The sequence below is a fragment of the Schistocerca serialis genome, chromosome 3, assembly GCF_023864345.2.
Source record: "Schistocerca serialis cubense isolate TAMUIC-IGC-003099 chromosome 3, iqSchSeri2.2, whole genome shotgun sequence".
NCBI lineage: Eukaryota > Metazoa > Arthropoda > Insecta > Orthoptera > Acrididae > Schistocerca > Schistocerca serialis.
This window is the reverse complement of record NC_064640.1, coordinates 382,437,285-382,460,343: the sequence shown is the minus strand read 5'-3', so window position 1 is coordinate 382,460,343 and position 23,059 is coordinate 382,437,285.

Sequence of the window (23,059 nt, the reverse complement as noted above, 5' to 3'; positions counted from 1 at the left end):
TGACCTCATACTGCGTCGAACTGCGGACTGTGTAGAGAATTCAGGATGGCGACGAAGTGTCACAGCTACGGGGCTGTAGTGCTGTGATTCTAACACAAGATGATTTCTGTACAAAAGTGGCTATGTACTGATATGCTCACTGGGCACGCTTGTTTGGAATTTTCTATGTCCACACCTCACCAGGCCGGCTCGGCTCGCAACGTGGGGCGGCTCTGTTGTGTTTTGTAAGGCATGACATACACGCTCGCCTGCTGCTGGATCTCCTGTAATGTAATTCCTACTTTGTGCATTTTTGACTGAATACGGTCGACGTGCTACAAATTGAAATTCAGAAGCGGGTAACTAACAAAGCGTCATTCCCCACAGTGGCACATGGAGCTGCTCGCCACCAATTGGGCAAATAACACAGAAAGTGGACAGACGTTGATGGGTGGCCTGTAGTGTGGTCCGATGAGTAATAATTCAGCCTGTGTTCAAATGGTACAAGACGTCGAGTGCAAGTTGGCCCAATGAGACATCTAATTCGCACCGTGAAGGGGTTTTACTTCAGACTGGTTATGATTCTGTGACGTTTTGGCAGTGATTTTTGCATTATAACGTGGCCCCACTCACTCAGGATACCGTGAATTTGAACGACGATGTTTATTTCAGCATTCTCGCTGACCAAGGAGGGCTTTTACCTCTATACCTTCAAGAGGAGAATGCTATGCAGACTCCAGCCTTCGATGATGACAACAGCTGATTTCACAGAGCTGCAAGCATAGTTCTCGGTATGACGAACACTCGGGTACCTGATTGTAACTCGAATATCCAACTAAATCATCCGACATTAGTCCCTGAGACAATTTGAAACTGCTGATGAAACGTAGCAGTCAACGTCCCCCCAACTTGGTAGTTCTACTCATCAATAAGAAACATCAGCTCTATGTAACTTACCTGAAGAAACTTGTGGATTCACTGTTCAGTCATTATCAAGGCTAGTGGCGGTATTAGCGTAATGTCTCCTTTGGATATCTATTTTTGTGTATCATACAGAATAATTATACAAAGGAAAGTAATTTGAAGACATATATAATTCTGAAAGGGAGCAACAAGTGGATGATGATAAGATGAGGGATGATCTGCAGCGAGAAGACTTTGACAGAGCACTGAAAGATCTAATTCGAAATAAGGCACCTATAGTAAAAGATTTTTTCAATTATTAAGGTCTTTGGGATCACCTACCACTACATTATTGTTCGAGCCAGTCAGCAGGATACTTCAAGAAATATGTAATGCCCACAGACATGAATTTTACAGAACCATAAGTTTAGCACGCTACGGTTGCAAAATACTAACACGGTTATCTACAGAAGAATTGTTAGAAACCAACCTCGTAGACGATCAGCTTGGGCTCCACAAAAATTTAGGAACACTTGGGAAGATATACCGTACTAACCAAATCATCTGATTTAAAAGATAGACTAATAAGGGCAAACCTATGCGTACACAAGTGGCGATCAAAAAGTTTCCGTATTAACGGCGTTGCTGCAGCATATATGCAACGTATCTCGACTCCGAAGTGGGTATATAAGCACCGACATATAGGCAAAGGATTAGTGTGGAATTTGTGTCTTTCAGACGTGCATGTGGTAAATGCGAAACCGTGAACTATGGCGACGTTATTACCAAATGTGTCCAAACAAGACCAACGTGTTATTATTGTATCCTTGGCTGCCGAAGGACAAATACCGACAGAAACCCATTGAAGAATGAAGAATGTATACGGGCCAGCACGTCTATAGGAAACCACCGAAAATGACGCCCCAGGTTACTTGCTGGTCACGATTTGACTCAAGACGCCTGTCGATGTGGAAGACCAGCCTCAACGGGAGACTCAATTGGGAGACACTAGAGCACCCGCCCTATACTCCTGCTCTCTCCCCATGGACTCATCATGCTCTTGGTCCCTTAAAAAAGGGTCGACGATTCCTGTTGGACGAGGATGTGCAGCAAGCAGTTACAAACTCCATCATGAAGCTAGACATGGTGTTATGTCATACGGCTGTCTTCAACCAGGGGCATCGGTAGGATGATTGCCTCAATGTTCATGACGATTTTGCCTATCTCCCATACTGATTCGGACTGTACGACCTTAGAGCGGAAACTTTTGGTCGCTCCTTGTAGTTTCCAGAATATATTTTCGATCTTCAGCGGAGTCTGCTCCGGTTTGAAACTTCCCATAATAAAACTATGTGCCGGACCAGGACTCGAACCTGGAACCTTTGTCTTTAAGTGCTAAACGTCCTTCTTTATCTTCTTCCTTTCGACCTCTTTCTTCGTCATTTTCCGTCAGTATTTGTGTACCGATATCGCATGATCGATGAGAGCTTCACTCTTTTTTTCTTTTTTTTTTTATTACAGAGGGTGGCCAGTGGCGTGATCAAAACGCTGAGCTACCGTGCCACCTACCTACTGAACCATCGAAGCACGACTCACGATTCGCCCTCATAGCTATACTTACGGCAGAACATCTTCTCCTCCATCGCAAACTAGACAGAAGTTCTCCAGCATACCAGCTATTCCTAGAGGAAGGGATATTGAGGAGCAAATGGCTTGGCTATAGTCTAGAGGATTGTTTCCAGAATGAATTTTCACTCTGAAGTGTTAGTTCCTTCGAAGTATGCAGGAGAACTTATGTTAAGTATCGAAGGTAGGAAAGAGATATTGGAGGATATATAGCTCTGAGGGTGGGTTGTGAGTGGTGTCTAGATATCTCAGTCAAATCAATGTTGGCCACTTTGTTATGTTTGTATATGTAACAGATAGAGGGCGGTATTTTAAATTTGTTTTGCTGAGTGGAAAAACATGATGGAAAACGAAGTTACAACTGTCGGGAAATGCAGTGGGGAGGAGTACAACATTAAAAATATTCCGGAGAGTGAGCCGGCCGGAGTGGCCGTGCGGTTCTAGGCGCTACAGTCTGGAGCCGAGCGACCGCTACGGTCGCAGATTCGAATCCTGCCTCGGGCATGGATGTGTGTGATGTCCTTAGGTTAGCTAGATTTAATTAGTTCTAAGTTATAGGCGATTGATGACCTCAGAAGTTAAGTCGCATAGTGCTCAGAGCCATTTGAACCATTTGAACCGGAGAGTGACACTGTTAAGGCTCTGAATAATGAAACTGAAAAGGAAACGTGAGTTCGTCACAGGAAGGCAGGAACTGTTCCATTCCAAACTAAAAGGTACAAGCTATTGAGACTAATTCCATTAGCTTGTATAGGTTTTCTTATTATTTTACGGAGATGCACTGAGCTGCTTATGAAACTTCTGCAGAAGAAAATCTACATGTGTATTCAAACGTGTCTAAAGTTCAGTTTCCACAGAGAAAAGAACTTCGATGATTGCCAGATGTGAACGTTAAAGATAACACGACTCTAAATATATTTTGATGCGATCGCTTGAAAAGAGTATTGCAGGTGTCATTGTTCCTCCTGAAGACATGCTAAAAATCATTAATGATGTTCACAGTGAAAAGGAAGCGATGAAAGAGAATAAAGCTTTGTATCTTGCCGAAATTGACCGACGTACTTGTGATTACAAAGTTAATTTTTTAAATCACCAGGAGTTGGAAAAATAGACTTGTCCTATATATTGACTATACTTTAATTGATCACAGGTCAAAGACGACTTGTTTAATTGATTACAGGTCAACTGCTGAGACTGAGTATGAACTGATGAGGCTATAGCTTATGAACTTCAAACATCAGCCTACAAAAACTCTCAAACTCTTATATGGTCTACAAAAAGTGTGTTGTGGAGAGAAGAAAAAATTAAGCTTATTAGTGTGTCACCTGACCCTGATTGTAATATTGCTTGCTATTTAGACAGTTTAGTAATGATATCAGTACACACTACACTGTATGAAGTTTGGCAGGTAAATGATATCAATACACACTACACTGTACGAAGCTGTGCAGGTAAACCCATTTGGCGTTATCTGGAGAGACTTTGATCAGTACTCTTCTAAAAACACGAGGGATGATATACATCGAAGTTTTTTAATGAATCCTCATAATGGATTAAAAAACACGGTCATGCAGGCAAATTCATTTGAACAGCGTGTAGCACTGCTACCTAGTTATAGATCAAATTTGTAAGACGCTGCTCTACAGTGTTGCATAAGCTACCGCTGGCCTGGGAGCAGAGTGTCACAACATGTATATTACAGCAATATGTGAGCCGTGAGACGTTCTAGCCGCGCTCTGCGAAATCTGCACTGAGCAGCGCTAAAAGTCTGAGAAGACAGGACAGTGTAACCATACCAGGGCTAAAATTTTGTTTGTACTACGTGACTGATAGTTGGGCAATAGTGCAGCATCTAACAATACCAACACTTGCAAAGTAGGTTAGAAATCAGATTAATAATGTTGCTCACGCAGCATATGTTCGCTTTATCGGCCAAGAACAAAGTTATTGACTGTGGATGGTATCGTCAGAATGGAAATAATGAAGTCACTGTTAATTTTGGCACTTATCTTGAATGGATTCCCACGTAGATTTCGTCGAAGTTGTTATGTCTCATCTTGTTGATTCTAGTGTGATTCCACTTTGATTGGTAGAAGGTCCAGATCTGTATTTTAGTAATATTTGAAGACCTAACAAGTGCGTTTTTCAGGAAATTCTTAATGATCAAACAATCCCAGATCAGAACAATAATATTTGACTTGCTGTTCAACATCCACATTTTTATTAAACTTCTTCTAGTTCACATATACTTCTTCTTAATTGTCACATCATCAAGGAAACAGTATTGTATCAGTCTTCATATATTTAGTTTCCACTTTAACCAAACACAAGACTTGACTGTTCTTTTACAAAGCGAAATAACAACTTAACTTCTGCAAAGTGAATCAAAGACTGCTCTGTGCGTATTCACGCCAAAACGGTTACAAGTAAGTCAAAGATTATTACAGTCTCACAGAAATGAATACACACAAGAACCATATCACTATAATATATCGACACATCGGAGTACCTATACATTAATAAACCAAATATGAATATTACCACAAAAATATGTCTGTTACGTCGCAGAAAAATAGTACGATATTACTGGTATCGAGAACTGGGGTTGGAGTGCCCTAATGGTCACGTAAATAAAGAACCATTACAAGCAGTATAACTGTGAATTCTAAGACAGAGTCATTCGGAGCCCAGCAGTTCTCCCTCGACGCCACGGACACGCTAGACAGTGAGACGACTGGGCGCCATCAGCTGCAGCCAAGGGTTCAAGACAGGGCCATGGGGGCCGCCTGCTGCACTATGTCCACCCTGAGGGACTTGGTACCAAAGTGCAGCTGACCTGGCATTTTTGCCAGCCGTCATAAGACTCCTGCCTGGAAGCAACAAGCTGTGCCCTGTGCACAGCAGTCATCCCTCATCACCATCTAAGACACGAGACACGCCTGGGTCACCTGGGCATCGACGTTCAATATAAGAAAGCAGGTTTAGCAAGGAGGAGGAGCGCGCTGCTGACGTCAGGGCCTTGGCCTTCTGATGGGCCGCTGGCTCACAGCACGGATCTGACGTCAGCACTGCAGGGTGCCGGCGCAAGTACCGTCTCACAGGGGTGAAAGTGTGCCACCTGCTGACCACTGCCAACCTGCCCTGCAGGAATGAGCCGTGTCTCACTGGCGATGGAGAAACGTTGTATTTAAGAGTAATAATAATGTCGAGTGCCGAGGGCCTCCCGTCGGGTAGACCGCTCGCCTAGTGCAAGTCTTTCGATTTGACGCCACTTCGGCGACTTGCGCGTCGATGGGGATGAAATGATGATGATTAGGACAACACAACACCCAGTCCCTGAGCGGAGAAAATCTCCGACCCACCCGGGAATCGAACCCGGGTCCTTAGGATTGACAGTCTGTCGCGCTGACCACTCAGCTACCGGGGGCGGACTATTTAAGAGTAATAAAGAGTTTTACCAACCACCAGTCAGCCCCTGGGCGCCATCTGCCCCCCGTTTAGCCTCACCCTCTGCTAGCTCAACCACTACAAAGAGGTGTGGCAACAATAAGGGTGGTGAACTACTCAGGCTCGCAAAATATCCGCAAGTCACAAAACATGAGGAAGATTTGTCAATTTTAAACGTAAACCCTGGGAAGAATATAAGCCTAGGAAACACAAAGGAGTAATACTTAAAGATGGTGAAGCCTATGGAAGTGGAGACAGTGCTGGTAACAGTTAGCAGTACCTGTTAGTGGTGCAGTTGTCAAGAGGCACAATTCAACAGTGCCCTGTGGAAGACTGAGCTAAAAAAGTAGAACTGGACAAAAATTCTTAGTAAATGCTTAGATCTGTTTCGTTATGGTATGTTGTAATTTTAGTGTAGATGTAGGACACACGTGATAATACAACATTCTCTGTCGCATGCTGTCACTTTGTTACACACGAACTTTAATTTCTTTCCTGAGGTATTTACAGGCGGAAACTTTCCTTCTCTTTTTCATGTTATGTGATTACTATGGTCATTTCACTTAAGCTGACTATAGACTTCTTTGTTCACTCACTTGCATCCTCTGTATCTTCGTGACAAAACATTTGTACCTGTTAACTAACTATTTTCGGTAATCTTTTACTTTTTGTTAGTAAACCTCAATTTCATTTTGAATCTGTTTCCCTAAATCAGAATATGTATGATTCACTATCTGCAACATACAAAACAAGCAGCGTTTCCAGAATGAGATTTTCACTCTGCAACGGAGTGTGCGCTGATAGGAAACTTCCTGGCAGATTAAAACTGTGTGCCAGACAGAGACTCGAACTCGGGTCCTTTGCGTTTTGCGGGAAAGTGCTGTACCAACTGAGCTACCCAAGCACGACTCACGTCCCGTCCTCACAGCTTCTGTAAAGTTTGGAAGGTAGGAGGCGGGGTACTGGCAGAAGTAAAGTTGTGAGGAAGGGGGCGTCACTTGTGCTTCGGTAGCTCAGTTGGTAGAGCACTTGCCCGCGAAAGACAAAGGTCCCGAGTTCGAGTCTCGATCCGGCACACAGTTTTAATCTGCCAGGAAGTTTCAAACAAGAAAGGTGCTACGCAGAGACCATACAACAAATTAAATGGATGACGCGCCAATACTAGCTTTACTGATGGAGATAAATTTGTTATTAAAAGTATAAATAAAAATCAAAGTGTATATCTTACGTCTAAGCGGTTGATTTTGTATAATACTTCAGACAATATATTTTAATAATGTTGGCTCTGAAGTGGAAGCAATTTGTTTGCAGTTTTATTTTCTTTCATATTACTTCATATTTCCACAAAAAGGGATTTTTCCATAAAAAAATATCGGTTGAGCACAAATGACTAAGGTGCCAGGTTCAAGTCCCAAACCGGCTCCCAGTTTTAATCTGTCAGAAATTTTCTACGTGTAAGTATTTGTTAAGGTTATAGAAAGCTTTTCCTACTGGAATAAACTCTTTTAAATTGTGATTGTAGCAAGTTATGAAATACAAGGAGCGAAAGGCTAGTCACAACTTTTACAGAAACATGACTGCATGTTTTTTGTTTCGAAGGGCACAATAGTTGTTGAGAACGGGGTGAATTACTTTTTTTGCCCACATCCTCTGATATTCCGCCTGTGCATGCATCAGATAGTGAAGGAAACAAAAGAGAAATTTTGAAATGAAATTTAAGTTCACAGAGATGAAATAAAAACCTGTAAATTAATTTAGAAGATAAGTTGAAGGGAATATAAAGTGAGTTGGTAGTCGGCTATAGCACGATCATCAACAGAAATAAGACAATAGCGACGGAACGTAGTCAAATTGTATTAGGAGATCTGGAATTTGGAAATGAAACACTGAAAATAGCAGACGACTTTTGCTAATTATAGACTGAAATAACATATGATAACAACAGTAAAGAGAATATAAAATGCAGACTTGTCATAGTAAGAAAATATTTAGAGAATAAGAAGAAAAAAATATAAAATTTTGAAAATATTGTGGTGTCGAAAAATTCTGACTATTATATGGCCATAGCAGTTAAATAAAGAAGACTTATTGCATCGAATAAGAGGCATAAATAATGACACAATTTGACTAGATGAAGGAATCAGCTGATAGGAAACAACCCAGAGCATTGAAGCATAGGTAATTAGATAACTGAGGGAGGTTTGTATATGGAAGGGGGGGAGGGGGGCGGGAAGGTGAGGTAAAACTTGTAGACACACACCAAGGTTGACTACAACAGCAGTTGCTACTGGATATAGGTTGCAACAGTTATGCAAATGTGAAGAAGCTTGCGCAGTATAAACTTCCGTGGGGAACACCATCACAACACTCTCCGGACAGAAGACAGCAAAAGCAACAACAAAACCTACATTGTGTTATTGTTTACATTATTAGACGCATACCACATATAATTAAAGTGGGTAGCTGTTACAGATTTACTAACGATCATGTATGAAAATGCAGTGACATGTCCTTTAAATCTAGTTTCGAATCTACTATCGATCTGTCGAAGATTCTTACTAGTCAGTGTCTTAGATGCCAAAGTTGGGAAATGTATCTGTATTTTAGAGTTACGTGGTAATATGCTACATAAATTACGACTGGGGAGAAAGCAGGCTTTTCATTGATCAAATAAGGTCCAATTACAATACCTATATATGAGTGTGCTATCGGCAAAGGATAATCGCGATTCGCAACTGTTATTTAACATACTGATGTCACTAAATAGGCTTCCTACTTAGTAGAACACCCCCACGAAATGTATTATCAAGATGTGCGCATTGTCTAAAAGGCTACAACAAACCCACGTATAAAGAAATCTACTTAATGTGCAGCTTCTAGTTTCTTTTCAAGTAGGTTTCTAACATTTCATATGAATGTGTACTACTACTGAGTATACTCTAGAAATTCTTTACGAAATATAGCTTGTACCAAATGATTGTCTATTTCATAAAAGGTTAACGAGAAAATATGAATATTGAGGCAAAGACGACTTGGAGCTCTATGAATGTGTGCACTGACCTGTGTTCCGGAGCAGACCTACACTTACATTTAAAATATACAGTGTTGTTGTAATTAAACTTTCACTACTTGACCCATTGTAGACGGAAAGATATTTACCATATGGATGCCCAACTTTCGTTGGTTGGTTGGTTTGGAGATTAAAGGGACTAAACTGCATAATTATTAGCACCTTTTTCCTCAGTCACACAGGTCTCAGATTAAAACCATACCGCAAAGGAATCCTACTGCTTGAAATCTTGAAATGAACAAGATGAGTAAAACTATTTGTGTAACCACACTGAAGTAGGAAACGAAAGTATCAAACCAAAATTGAGAAAACATTAACGAAAAGTAAAACAGCGGTAAAAGGTATTGAAAAAAATGTAGCAGATGGCCACAACTGGCTGATCGCAAGAATAAAAAAGGATGAGCCACCTGCTCTGCAGTACACTAAAATCCCCAGCCTAAAAACACAAGGCTAGAGAAACACAGATGGTGAAAAGACGAACTCCGAGTCGAACAGACAGCACCAGAGGGAGCGAGGAAGAGCTAAAATTCAGCGACGTTAAGGGCTTGAAAGATGAGGGTAAGACGCCCACTCTTAAACAGAATGATAAAAACCTCCTTCACGATTAAACCTTAAAACCATGTTAGCCGTTGAGGCATTGTCACCTAAAAGCCAACGGAGTGCGACATGCAGATTAAGAGACCGCCCAGTGCGGCCAAATTGGGGCAGTCCAACAAGATGTAGGCCACCGACAAGTGTGAACCACAGTGACACTGACGTAGGTCTTCGCGACCTAGGAGGTGACTATGAGTCAGCCAAGTATGATAGATGGAGAGCCGGAAAAGGACAATGAAGTCCTCACGAGAGGCTCACATGGAGAAATTCCACACATTTTCGTCTGCTTTTCCAAACGTAACTTATTCGTTGAAGTCAGGGAGCGTCATTCTGTATTCTGGAGCCCAAAAACCTTGACGCGTAATAACGATCGAAGATCAATTTCCGGTATGCCGATCTCCAGACTCTGTTTACGAGTAGCTTCTTTAAGAATAGAGAGAAACAGTGGCAGAGGACCGCAGGATGAACTGAGTCTTTGGGTACTTGTGAAAGAGCCAGACAAAGCTGTGATCGAGCGATACGCGATGAAGGCGTACGTGAGTGGACCTGGTAGAGGGAAATACTCGAGTTCAGTGAGAAGGAAGCAGACATAGACTGCAATTCTAATACTTGATCTGAGTCACCATTGCAGGAGAAGGATCGCCTTGTTAGAGAAAAGGATATCGTAATTCGGATGTTTAGGCTAGCTGCGAATGTGCGTGGGATTGACAAACAGTTGTTGTCGCCTGAGACGCAAAGGAGGAACCCCAGCTTCCACGAGTAGGGTGTTCACAGAGCTCGTTCAAAAAGCTTCCATTGTAAGTCAAACTCCACAGTTGTGTATAGGTTCCAGTATCCGCAATGCTGAGGGCGATGCTGCACCATACGCCCGATTCCCATAGTCAAGATGTGGTTGTACTAGAGCGTTTTACATAAGCAACAGTGTAGGGTGATCTGCGCCCCAGTGTGACTCAGGCATCGTAGAATATTGAGGTGCTGCTTAAGCGGACGAAGATGAGAAAGACAAGTTAAGCAGGCGTCGAAAACCAGTCCTAAAAAGCAATAAAAGTCCACGACATTAACGAGATGGTCATCAAGATAAATTTGTGAGCGCAGGTGAGATGTACAACAGCGACGAAGGTGTATGATGCAAGTCTTGGTAGCTGAAAACTGAAAGCCGTGGGTGAGGGCCCATGACTGAGCCTTTTGTATGGCTTCCTATAGTCGACGTTCAGCCACACCAGTAGTAGACGAACAAAGGAAATGCAAAAGTCATCATATAAGAAGGGTGACCCTGAGGACCCCACAGCTACTGCGAGACAATTAATGCGTACTAAGAGGAGTGGGACTCTTAGTACAGAGCTCTGTGGGACCCCATTCTCTTGGATATGGGGGCGGGGGGCCGGGGGGGCGGCGTGGCGAGGGGGGGGGGGGAGATGTGTGAAGCACAGACTCGAACTCTGATGGCAAGAAGCAACAAAAAGTTCCGTAAAATCTGGAGTGGTCCCCAAGGGGCCCAATTCTGTAACGTAGTGAAGATGACGTGTCTCTGAGTGCTGTCACAAACTTTACTCAGGTCTAAAAAGACTTTTATTAGGTGATGTCAGCGGGAGAGGCCGTTCGGATGGCAGACTCCAGGTATACCAAGTTGTGAGTGTTGGAGAGACCTAGGCAAAAACCGCGCTGGGATGGAGCAATAATACCCCAAGACTGAAGGAGCCATCACAACCACCGACTCACCTTACGTTCAAGCACCTTGCACAGAACGTTGGTGAGGTTAATAAGACGACAGATATCTGTATCTAGCGGGTTCTTACCAGGTTTTAGCACTGGAAAAATGATGCCTTCTCGCCATTGCGACGGGAATTCGCCATCGCTCCAGATGCGGTTCAGATGACATGGATGTGGCGCTGGTAATCCACTGATAGATGTCTAACCATTTGCGGATGGATGCAGCCTGGCTCAGGGGTTTTGTCGGGACAGTGTGCAAGAGCACTGGTAAATTCCCATTCACTGAAAATTTGGAAATTTGTGGTAAGATTTCATGGGATCAAACTGTTGAGGTCATCGGTCCCTAAGCTTACACACTACTTAATCTAACTTAAACTGACTTACGCTGAGGACAACACACACACCCATACCCGAGGGAGGACACGAACCTCCGACGGGGGAGACACGTGAATCGTGCCAGGACGCCCTAGACCGAGCGGCTGCCAAGCGCGGCTCCACTCACTGAATGAAGTATTGTATGCCCCAGGGTGGCATGTAGTAAAAGATAGGTGGTGTCGTTCCACGCGCTGTTTGACCATACGGAAGGCAGGGTGGTAATTCTCGAATGTAGAGGTTTGAGCATGATGATCAGCAAAACGCTCTGCAACTGTGGCTATGTCGGTATAGATAACTGCATTCGTAGAAATACCAAGTATACACACAGGGGTCTCACATGTATAAAGGCACCTGATCTTTGTCCAAAGTTTGGAAGGAGAGGTTCGTGTTCCAATGGTGGAAATTTACTGTTCCCAGCACTTCTGGTTCCATTTTAATTAGTTAACGGACCTGGGCATGGAGCCATTTGAAGGCAATGAGGTGCTCCACTGATTGTTGCTGCTTATGAAATTCGAGGTCCTTCCTACGATCTCTAATGCCCACAGCGATATCCGGCGACCACCAAGGCAACCTGAGGAACAAGGGATTGCCGATTTAGCTGCAGAAACTATTGTTCTGCAAGCAATTGTGATCCAACAGTGGTAGCAGAGGTGAAAGCATCCCAGTCAGCCTTGGTAAGAGCCCATCTGGGCAAGTATCCAGGTGAAAGACGCCAGGGGAGGTACAGGAAGAGTGGAAAGAGGTCTCTACCACACAAGTCGTCGTGAGCTCTCCAGTGGATGGATGGTAGGAGGCCAGGACTGCAAACTGAGTGATCAATGGCCGAGTATGTGCCATGTGTCACGCTGAAATGAGTGGGGGTACCTGTATTGAGGAAGAAAAGGTCGAGCTGAGTTAGTAGTTTCTCGTAATATTTACCATGGCCAGTAATCTTGGTTCCACCCCATCAAGGGTTATGGACTTTGAAATCACCCAAAAGTCGGAAATTGGGGAGAGTTGAGAAATTGGGGCAGCCAATACATTTTTTGGTATTTCACCATCTGGGGAAAGACAGATGTTGTAGATAATAATTGTCTGCATTGTCCGCAGTCTGACAGCCACAGTTTCTAAAGGTACTTGAAGGAGCACAGGTTCGCTATAGACAGAGGTAAGAACATATCTACATATTGCACCTGACATCCTGTGAAAGACGTTAAGATTTTCGTAATGCCCCTGACAGCCATAAAGGGTGAGGGTCCACATCGCTGGAAACGAGGTTTCCTGAAGGGCAACGCCGAAAGCACGTGTAATGCTTCCAAGAGTTGTTCTAACTCAACCAGGTGAGGGGAAAAAACCGCCGCAGTTCCATTGGAGGATGACGCTTTCTGCAGTCTGGGAAGACATGAAGGGACCAAGGAGGCAGTTTATGCCTCAATGTCATCTGTGGCCACCTGTTGGGTGCTTGTATCTGTGACCATCGCTATTGAGGCGTCAGTGGGATGTTAGTCTTCGGGGATGCTAAAATCTCCACTTTCTCCTCAGATACGGAACTGGTAGGGATTGGTGATATGGGGGCTACTGGATTTTCTGCTTTCTTACAAGACTTCTTTTTCATCTGATTTCCCTCCCGCTTCTCTTTATGGGCTTGCTGAGAGGGCTTCTCTGAAGTATTTCAGATGCAGATGAAGACTGTAAACCCCTTTGACCAGCAGACTGTCGCTCCTTCAGCCACTGGCTAGTGTCCACTTTTACACTGGGGTGGTGGGGGGAAGTGGAAGGGAGAGACCTTGGAAGGTAGAGTTTCAAGGGAGGGGACTGATGCCCCTGGCATTTGGGAGGGTACTGCTCCCATAGTAGCTGGTTTGGGAATAATGGAAGAAGGAGTGTCTCAACCACTAAAGTGAGGGATGTAGTTTGGCAGCACGGAGGGCCCACTGTATGAGGCGGAGACGAGAGGCTACCATCGCCAGCGACAGCGATCTTTTTTGTAGCTGCAGCATATGAGGATGTCAGTCAAATGGGATTCAACCGGTCGTATTTCTTTTTAGCGTCTTGGTAATTCAGCCTGTCCAGGATCTTGTACTCCATAATTTTCCTCTCCTTTTGAAGAACCATGCAGTCCAGCTAGCAGGGGGAGTGGTACTCTCCACAGTCGACACAGGTGGGAAGAGAGGCAAGGTGTGAGGAACATTTCCGACGTATTCTACTGTTTGAGTACAATAGAGAGGTTGCAACATGGAGGCAGCCAGAAACGTTGCGCCGTATATGGGGATAATTACAATGGGCAGAGCACGCTAAGAAAATGGTTTTCTCGTTCTAAGGAGGATCGTTTGGACATTAGTGAGCCTCCACGTTCAGGAATACCTTCGGGGTTTGATGCAAATGTTTGGACGCATTAATCCACAGTGATACACGTCAGTGTACTCGATTAAATGTGATCATTTCACCATCGTGCGAGATTTGCATGCAAAGGGGAAGGTGGAAAATCGAGTGTATGGGTACCGAATGTTCTGAGACAAAATCACACAAATCAGTAGGTGGCCATATTTGCATCATGAATTGGCTCGTGAACAACACCGACCACTTGTATCCTGTATCACACTGGTGACGATAAATGATGTTTTGATGCTACTATAAGGAAAAGAAAACAATGGTTTAGCGAAACAGAACAGCAACTCCCCTTACAAAGAACTCCACGCATCAATAAAAGATAATGTTGTACATCTTGTCAAACAGTGACGGTGTGGTGCACTACGAATTGTTTCCCCGAGGTGTAACCATCACTGCTGCCATTTATTTTCAACAACTGAGAAACTTTGCAGACATACTGTAAGTACAACGACGCGGAAGTCTGCGCGAAGTGATGCTGCTACATGATGTCGACCGCCCGCTTCCTGCTAAGGCTGATTAAAAACATGATACAGAATTTGGGTTGGAAAGCCATCCCATATCCACCTTATTTACCTCATTTTGCACCCTCAGATTTCCACCTTTTCCGCTCTTTCTCTAACAACCTTCAAGGAACTTACATTCTGAATGAAAATGAATTACGAACATCGCTCGACGAATTCTTCACCTGAAAACCACGTGATTTCCACAGTCGTGGAATCGGAAAGTTACCCAAGCGTTGGCAGACTGTTATAAATAGTGAACAGCCTCAGTTATGTTTATCTGTTACGTTTATTAAACTTACAGGAAAACGCTACGAACTTTTGCTGCAATCAAATATAGTTTCAATAACCCCTGCCAGTCCCATTTGGCATGGTGACACACACCAACAAACTGCTGTTATCGCTCACATGAGTCTTTTGTACGTAATCTACTTTGTAAAATCATTACATTTCCATAGTAATCGGTCAATTAACTGAACTCTACCGCTTGCTTCATCTACGATTGAGCCACATCACGAGATGCGATACATCACCACTTCACTAAACGTAGTGCTGCTTAACAAATACATTTTTTGACTCCAGTGTGCAGACCATGTTTAGAATGTATGCAATACAAGTTATCTTCAGACTCATGCTTCAGTTGGAAATTACGGAGGCAAAGACAAAATTTAGCTAAGGCGTAAATTTTGTCACATGTGAAAAACACATCCCTAAAACCGTTTTGTACTGTTCAGTAATCTCTTAGGATTTACTTATAGTTTACGGTTTTTCCATTCAAGAGGGGCTGAATCTATACGTATTAACTACTACTTCTGTTTGGTTTCAGTCCTTGATTCCTCAGTAAATAATGTGCTTTTAAAACTGAAAAGACAGCAACAAACATTCCTTATCATTGTGAATCAACTTTCGGGCCCTTGAAATAATTTATTCAACGGCCATGTTATTACGGGTTTGTAACTGGTCAGTGCTGGAACATAGATCTGAGGAAGATGGTTCAAATGGCTCTGAGCACTATGGGACTTAACTTCTGAGGTCATCAGTCCCCTAGAACTTAGAACTACTTAAACCTTAAACCTAACTAACCTAAGGACATCACACACGCCCATGCCCGAGGCAGGATTCGAACCTGCGACCATAGCGGTCGAGCGGTTCCAGACTGTAGCGCCTAGAACCGCTCGGCCACCCCGGCTGGCATCTGAGGAAGATGTACTGACTTTAGGTAGAACTGTAGTAAAAGGTTTGATTGATTTATTTGTGCATTTTTTGAATGTTGTGAATATTCTTTAAATACTGATTCTTCCTGAAGGTGCTGCCTAACAATATCCCTAAATTAATTTTTCCAGAGTTTCTGATAAGGACTTTTTTCTGGTTGATGCGGAAATGGGTTCAGCTAACAAAACAGAAGGAGCAGTATTTTTTTCTCAGATACTTTCAGTCTGAACCAAATCTTTCTGAGTTGCTACAGTGCAATGGGCTTCATTAGAAGACATATCTTGTGGTGTCACCGCCAGACACCACACTTGCTAGGTGGTAGCCTTAAATCGGCCGCGGTCCATTAGTACATGTCGGACCCGCGTGTCGCCACTGTGTGATCGCAGACCGAGCGCCACCACAAGGCAGGTCTCGAGATACGGAATAGCACTCGCCCCAGTTGTACGGACGACTTTGCTAGCGACTACACTGACGAAGCCTCGCTCCTTTGCCGAGCAGATAGTTAGAATAGCCTTCAGCTAAGTCCATGGCTACGACCTAGCAAGGCGCCATTAGCATTACATAGCAATTGATACTTATCGTATAAAGCATGTCTCATCATGAACGATGTATACAACAAGGATGGATTAAAGTTAAGTATTCCAAAAGCTACGTACTTTTCTTTATAGCATTCATTACGTATCCTGTTTCAGACCTCACGCCATCCTTCGTGTGTTTATAGCATGCATTGCGGTCCCCTCAAATCACACTGTGTCGGCACTTCTGTCGACACATCATATGGCGACGAGTCAAAAAAAAATAGGGTCTAGTTCTTTCTACTTGCTTACATTTACTTGTGTCATGGCTTCTCCAGATGTACTGTCCGAATTTTATCGCTTGCAGAATCAGCAGACGCAGGCGTTATTGGATGCCCTTGGACAGCTCGTCCAGGGTCAACATGCAATGCAAACCGATGCGGCAGCCGCCGCTTCACCGCTACCGCAGCCACAACATGCTGTTGCACCCCCGTTCCGGCCATTTGACCAGCTAAGGAAACATGGACGGAGTGGTCACGCCAATTTGGATTTCATCTCGCCGCCTACAGAATTCAAGGTAACGAGCGGCAGCCTCACTTATTGTCGTGTGTAGGGGTGCAAACGTACCGTGTGATAGTGAAATTATTTCCCCGACGCGACGTAGCAACTCTGTCCTACGACGAAATTTTGTCGGCGTTAGATGCCTATTTCAAGGAAACAGTTAATGTAGTTGCAAAAAGGTATACGTTCTTTCGTACAAAACATACGGCCGGTCAAACTAATCAGGAGTGGGTTGCAACTTTGAAAGGCCTTACAAGGGATTGTGCTTTTGAGTGTGAATGTGGACTCCCTTATTCAGATACTATGGTCCGTGATGCAATTGCACAGAACGTTTCTGATGTTCGTATACGGGAGCAAATTTTGAAACTCGTCAATCTCTCCCTTCAACAAGTGATAGACATATTGGATAGGCAAGACACACTTGACTTTGCACAGGAATCATTTGAAACTTCGCCAGCCGTGTGTCACATTAACCAGCCCGCCGGGCGCGCTGCACGGAATGATAAACAGCCCTCGCGCTCGTCCGCGCAGCTGCCGCCTAGCTCTCCACGTGTGCCGCGCAAGCATACAAATGCAGTGAAATCATGTCCGCGGTGTGCAACTAGATTTTCGCGTGACAATTGCCCGTCACGCCAAGCTATTTGTTTTTCCTGTAATAAGAAAGGACATGTTCAAAGTGTTCGCCAGAAACAGCTCAGATCAGACACTCTTAATCATTCCAGGCCCTTTGCTTCGCGCCCGAATCGAACCAAGGACACACAGGCTCGTGGACCTTCGCCCGTGGACATTCATGTAGTTAATTCCACTCCGTCCAGTGCCACTTTCTCTAACAGTGACTGTGTTCGTCCCACAAAAAGTGTGCGTCGACGTCGCCGGAAATCACGTCAATTAGCAAGTGATGCTGTACCTGTATCAGTTCAAATTCCACGAGACAGTCGCTCTTGTCGTCAGCAGGACAAAAAACTTTCTGTAGATTTGGACTTTAATGGCAAGGTCATACCATTCCAGCTCGATACCGGAGCTGCAGTTTCATTGATCAATCGCGACACGTACAAACAACTGGGCAAACCTCCGTTGCGTGCCGCAAATGTTCAGCTTACTAGTTATTCAGGACAGCATATCCCTGTGTTAGGACAGTGCACTCTTCTTGCAACATACAAGGACAAACAAAACTTGTGTCATTTTACGTTCTTCGTTCTTCTACTGCAGTGAACTTGTTTGGTTTAGATTTATTTCAGTTGTTTAACTTGTCTATAGTCAATCAGGTACTATCAGTGAACCAGACTGTGCCTTCATACAGTGTTTCTCGTCTATGTGAGGATAGAGCATTCGATTCTTCCGAACTTGCTTGCATGTTCATTGATGCGGAAACCGATGACGTGGTCGACTCGTTTCCGATTGATTTTCGTCGTGTAGCTACAGCCACAGCTGCTGACCCTATCCTTGCTACCGTTTTGCGTTTTGTTGCTATGCAATGGCCCTTGTCAAAGTCATGGATCGAGGATCCGTTGGTTCGCAGATTTTTTGCTCACAAGGAGAGACTTTTTGTACGATGTGGTGTTTTGTTGTTGCGTTCTGATAATGATCAGTCCAGAGTCGTGGTCCCACGTTCGTTACAGTCCTCTGTCTTACGGCTTCTCCACCAAGGACATTGGGGTGTGGTGCGAACGAAACAACTTGCTCGTCAGCACTGTACTTGGTTCGGAATCGATGCTGCGATTACGAAAATGTGATCTTCTTGCATGGCGTGTGCCGAACAACAATCCGCACCACCGCGGAAATTCTTTGCATGGCCAAAAGCCACTTCCCCTTGGCAACGCTTGCACATCGATTTTGCTGGTCCATTCTGGAATGCTAGATGGTTGGTTGTGGTAGATGCCTTCAGTAATTTTCCTTTTGTTGTCTGGATGTCTTCCACGACGTCATTGTTGCTCTTTTTGTCTTCGTATCGCTCTCAGCACCGAGATGGTCGCTCGCCGGCTGAGTTTCTCCACGGTCGTTCTCATCGAACCTTGTTGTCTTTGCTGCATCCGCCGCATCAGGTTCCTGTGCAGCGGCAGACTCCTGCTTTTGCTCCAGGCGCCGTTGTATTCTATCGCAACTTTCGCGGTTCACGGCGTTGGCTCGCAGGGCGCATTCTTCGCTGCCTCGGCCGCGCTATGTATTTGGTTTTGGGGCCTCTGGTGAGGTGCGTCGGCATCTCAATCACCTGCGCCCCTGTCGTCGCCTGGGTTCTGCCGCTCCCCGTCTGCTTTCAGCGCCGGTGCCGTCCGGTCAGCGCCCTGGGGACCCATCTACTGGCTCGCCTCATCCCCAGGTGTTACCGACGCTGCCTTCCATTTTGCCCCATGGCGACGCGCCGCCGCAGCCGCGGCCGCCGCCGCCGCCTGTTCTCCCGCCGGCGCCGCCCACAGTGGACGCCTCGCTGCAACCGCCCAGAGCCTCCCTGAGTCACGCGCCGCCGATCGCTTCCCGTGACCAGCTGTCCTCCGCCATGGAACTCCTGCCCGCTCCGGACCACATGGTGCCTTCCCCCCCTTCGGCCCCTCCTGTCTCTATACGGGTGCATACGTCAACATGGGGTCCTCCCCACGGTGGGCGGAAGCCTTATAACACGACCGTTCGCCGATTTGCGGGGGAGGAATGTGGTGTCACCGCCAGACACCACACTTGCTAGGTGCTAGGTGGTAGCTTTAAATCGGCCGCGGTCCATTAGTACATGTCGGACCCACTTGTCGCCACTGTATGATCGCAGACCGAGCGCCACCACAAGGCAGGTCTCGAGATACGGAATAGCACTCGCCCCAGTTGTACGGACGACTTTGCTAGCGACTACACTGACGAAGCCTCGCTCCTTTGCTGGGCAGATAGTTAGAATAGCCTTCAGCTAAGTCTGTGGCTACGATCTAGCAAGGCGCCATTAGCCTTACATAGCAATTGATACTTATCGTATAAAGCATGTCTCATCGAAAACGATGTATACAACAAGGATGGATTAAAGTTAAGTATTCCAAAAGCTACATACTTTTCTTTATAGCATTCATTACGTATCCTGTTTCAGACCTCACGCCATCCTTCGTGTATTTATTGCGTGCATTGCGGTCCCCTCAAATCACACTGTGTCGGCACTTCTGTCGACACATCATATCTGTAAAAAAATGATAGACACAGAGCGTAATCATATAACAGGCCCTTCACATACTAAGAGCGGACTCTCGAAAAGAATGCGAAGAAACTTCGCAGGTTGGTAGCAGCTTCTGTGTATGAAGCGTAATGACAACGTTGAATATTTTTTTAATCACATCGCTTACTTCATCACAAAGCTTACCTCCGCTTTGTTCAAATATTCGTTAATTGGTAGTGTGCTGGATACTTGCACATAGCGACCAGCAACTTCCTCTGGGGAAACGACGCAGGCAGAGATGCAGACATTCCGCAATCCGGACTTTTTTAATAACATTTCGTCCGTTATTGCGTATGCGAGGACGTTAGTGTTAATTGCATTTATGAAACCCTGGACAGCTAAAAGGCAATGTGGCGAGTCTTGCCTTGATTCTCCATCACCCGTACCACTTCATCTTCTGTTACGTCCACAATGCATGCGTTGAAATTGAACTAAAACTATCAAGCTTCCTCGCTCTTCTTGTTATATTTATATCGCTGGCAGCGATTCCCACGCTCACGAAAGGGAATTGGGCATTATTTAGCTGCTGAGAGAAGTGTTCCTGTACACTTGACACCAAAAAATTGGGTCACTGCTGAATACAACCTACATAACGCAATGGTTATCACCACCGACCAGTAGAGAACACTGCTCATACTGGTAGTCACTTCAGATGTAAACTAATACTGCGAGTCAGCAAATATTATAAGACACGTTATTAGAGGTGCGACAATCCTTAGCGCTTTGAACTTAAACTTCAGTACAATAAGTGACAATGCAGAAGTCTTATCACACGCAATAAATGACATGACGAGTTTTTAACCGTTATCTAAATTTGAACCCACTGTTAACCGAACAAATTTTGCATGTCTGATGGACAAACGAATAAGGATAGAGAGACATAAAATATTGGAGTCATCACCTGTATCAGCTTACGAGGCCAAATGTCGGAAAATAGGAATAAATGATGATGCGCTTAGCACTGCGCTGTGAACCCCATGAAGCTTATGTTGCCCCTAAGAAGTAACCACGAAAGGTATGTAATAAAATGAAATGCACAAGTGTGAAACGCCATGAAGTAAAGTTGTGTTGATGGACGGCGAGTAGAACCCAGTACATATGTGAATTGTGAAGTAAGCAGAACCAGATGTCAGATATTAAATACATTCACGAGAAGCTTGATATTGGAACCTGAAATGACGATAACAAATGATTTTCCTGGCAGTGATTCGAACCCGGCACCTATAACAATTCTGCTGTAGCTATGAATAAACATGAAATATTTGCAGTACAGTTTGCTCACCAGTAGCTAGATGTGCACATGTTCGGCAAGAGGTAACCCAACGAATATTTCAGTGCTGCCTAGGACACCAACAAAACACAACGAAGAGTCAACTATCAAATTTCCTTTCACTAGTAGTTAGGATCGCGCCATTAATAGAGACCTGTAGGCGTTAAGTACTGTGAGAAAACAATGAAATGAGGCAGGATCAGCTTGAAGGTTTCAAATTCAGAGCAAAATGGGAATTGGAGCTCGAATCCCAATCCACTGCTAATGTTTTCAAAACCTCAAGGTGACTTAAAATAAGTAATGAAGGTAATATGACCTTATATGATGATTGGTTAGTTAACTCAAATAACATTTGAAGTGTAAGAAAGCTTCTTTACTTGGTGTTACTGGAGGTGAAGAGGGTATGTTCGTGGCTGTTAAAAACTGGTACCCACAGCGGGAATCGAACCCACTCTTAGCCACTACAAGCTAGCCTCAGTCGAAACAACCAGCGATTTGATATGTGTTAGTGTCATTTTTTTGTCATAATGGGTTGCGCAGCAGACGATATGGGCAGTTTTGTCTTCCACTTGCGCTGTTGTTCTGAATAAACCATTCGTGGTCTAGTAGTCAAAGTCACTCAATGTGAACGCAAAACTCTGAAATCAAACACATCCTTTCCCTTTTATTTTCTTAAGCCGTATTCAGTCTGTGTGATAAGAGTATCGGTCTGTTAGAAGGTCAGAGACAGTTTCGTTCATTTTATAACCAGCCAGTAACAGAAAATCTTGTGGAAGCATGTTTGTGGAAGGGCTCGTGGAAGTCTGTCATGGTAAGACCAATTTCAGAGTCATTAGCAAACTGATGACGTATTGTGGAGCGTCGTTTATACATTAGGAAACGTAGTCTAAAACGGAGTAAAGTATAACATTTGTGGCATTGTGTTCTGTTTTGTTTAACAAAAGTTCGAAAGCAGTGGAGGCAATTCGAAACACCCGTGCCCTGTATGGAGTCAGTGCTATCGAGAAAGTCAAATCGTATCGTCCAAATACGATCGTTCTGAGACAAATTAATCACCACATTCAGGACGACAAACAGACATTGATGAAGGACATTTTTGCATTTTACTACTATGATCAATGACGATGTATCAAATAACTGGCAAGTGTTACAGTCAGTTAACTTCCGGGAGACACTTGGCTTCTGCAGTCATATTCAGGTTAACAGAAAGGAAGGAGGACTGCAGTACAATGTCCCATCAAAAACGAGATTAGACACGAAGCAGAATCTCAGACTGGGAAAGAGTGAGAAGGAAGTCGTCTTAGTCCTTCCAAAGGATTGATCCTGCATTTGCGTAATAGATTTAAGAAGGTCATCATAAACCTAAATCAGCGTGGCCTGATGGTGATTTGAACTACCGCAGGATAACTTCATGAGGACAAATTAGTGGGTAACCCATAACAAACAATATATCAAACGATGGCCTGTATACATCCACAAAATGTATGGTTATTGATATACATCTGGTAGCAAAAGGAAGGTATTTTGTGTTACGAACTACTTCAGAGGGATGTGTCTTTCATATGTGACGTTTGTCGCCAACAAATGACGTGCCTTGCAGTCGCAGAGTAACAAATGCGACCGGGAAGACACAACAGGAAGCCTGGTTGGCCAACACACCTACCACACATTTTCCAATCTGGTACCCACATGTGTATACCTTATCGATCAACTATCAAGAAAGTTGGTTTTTGTTTTCTTTAA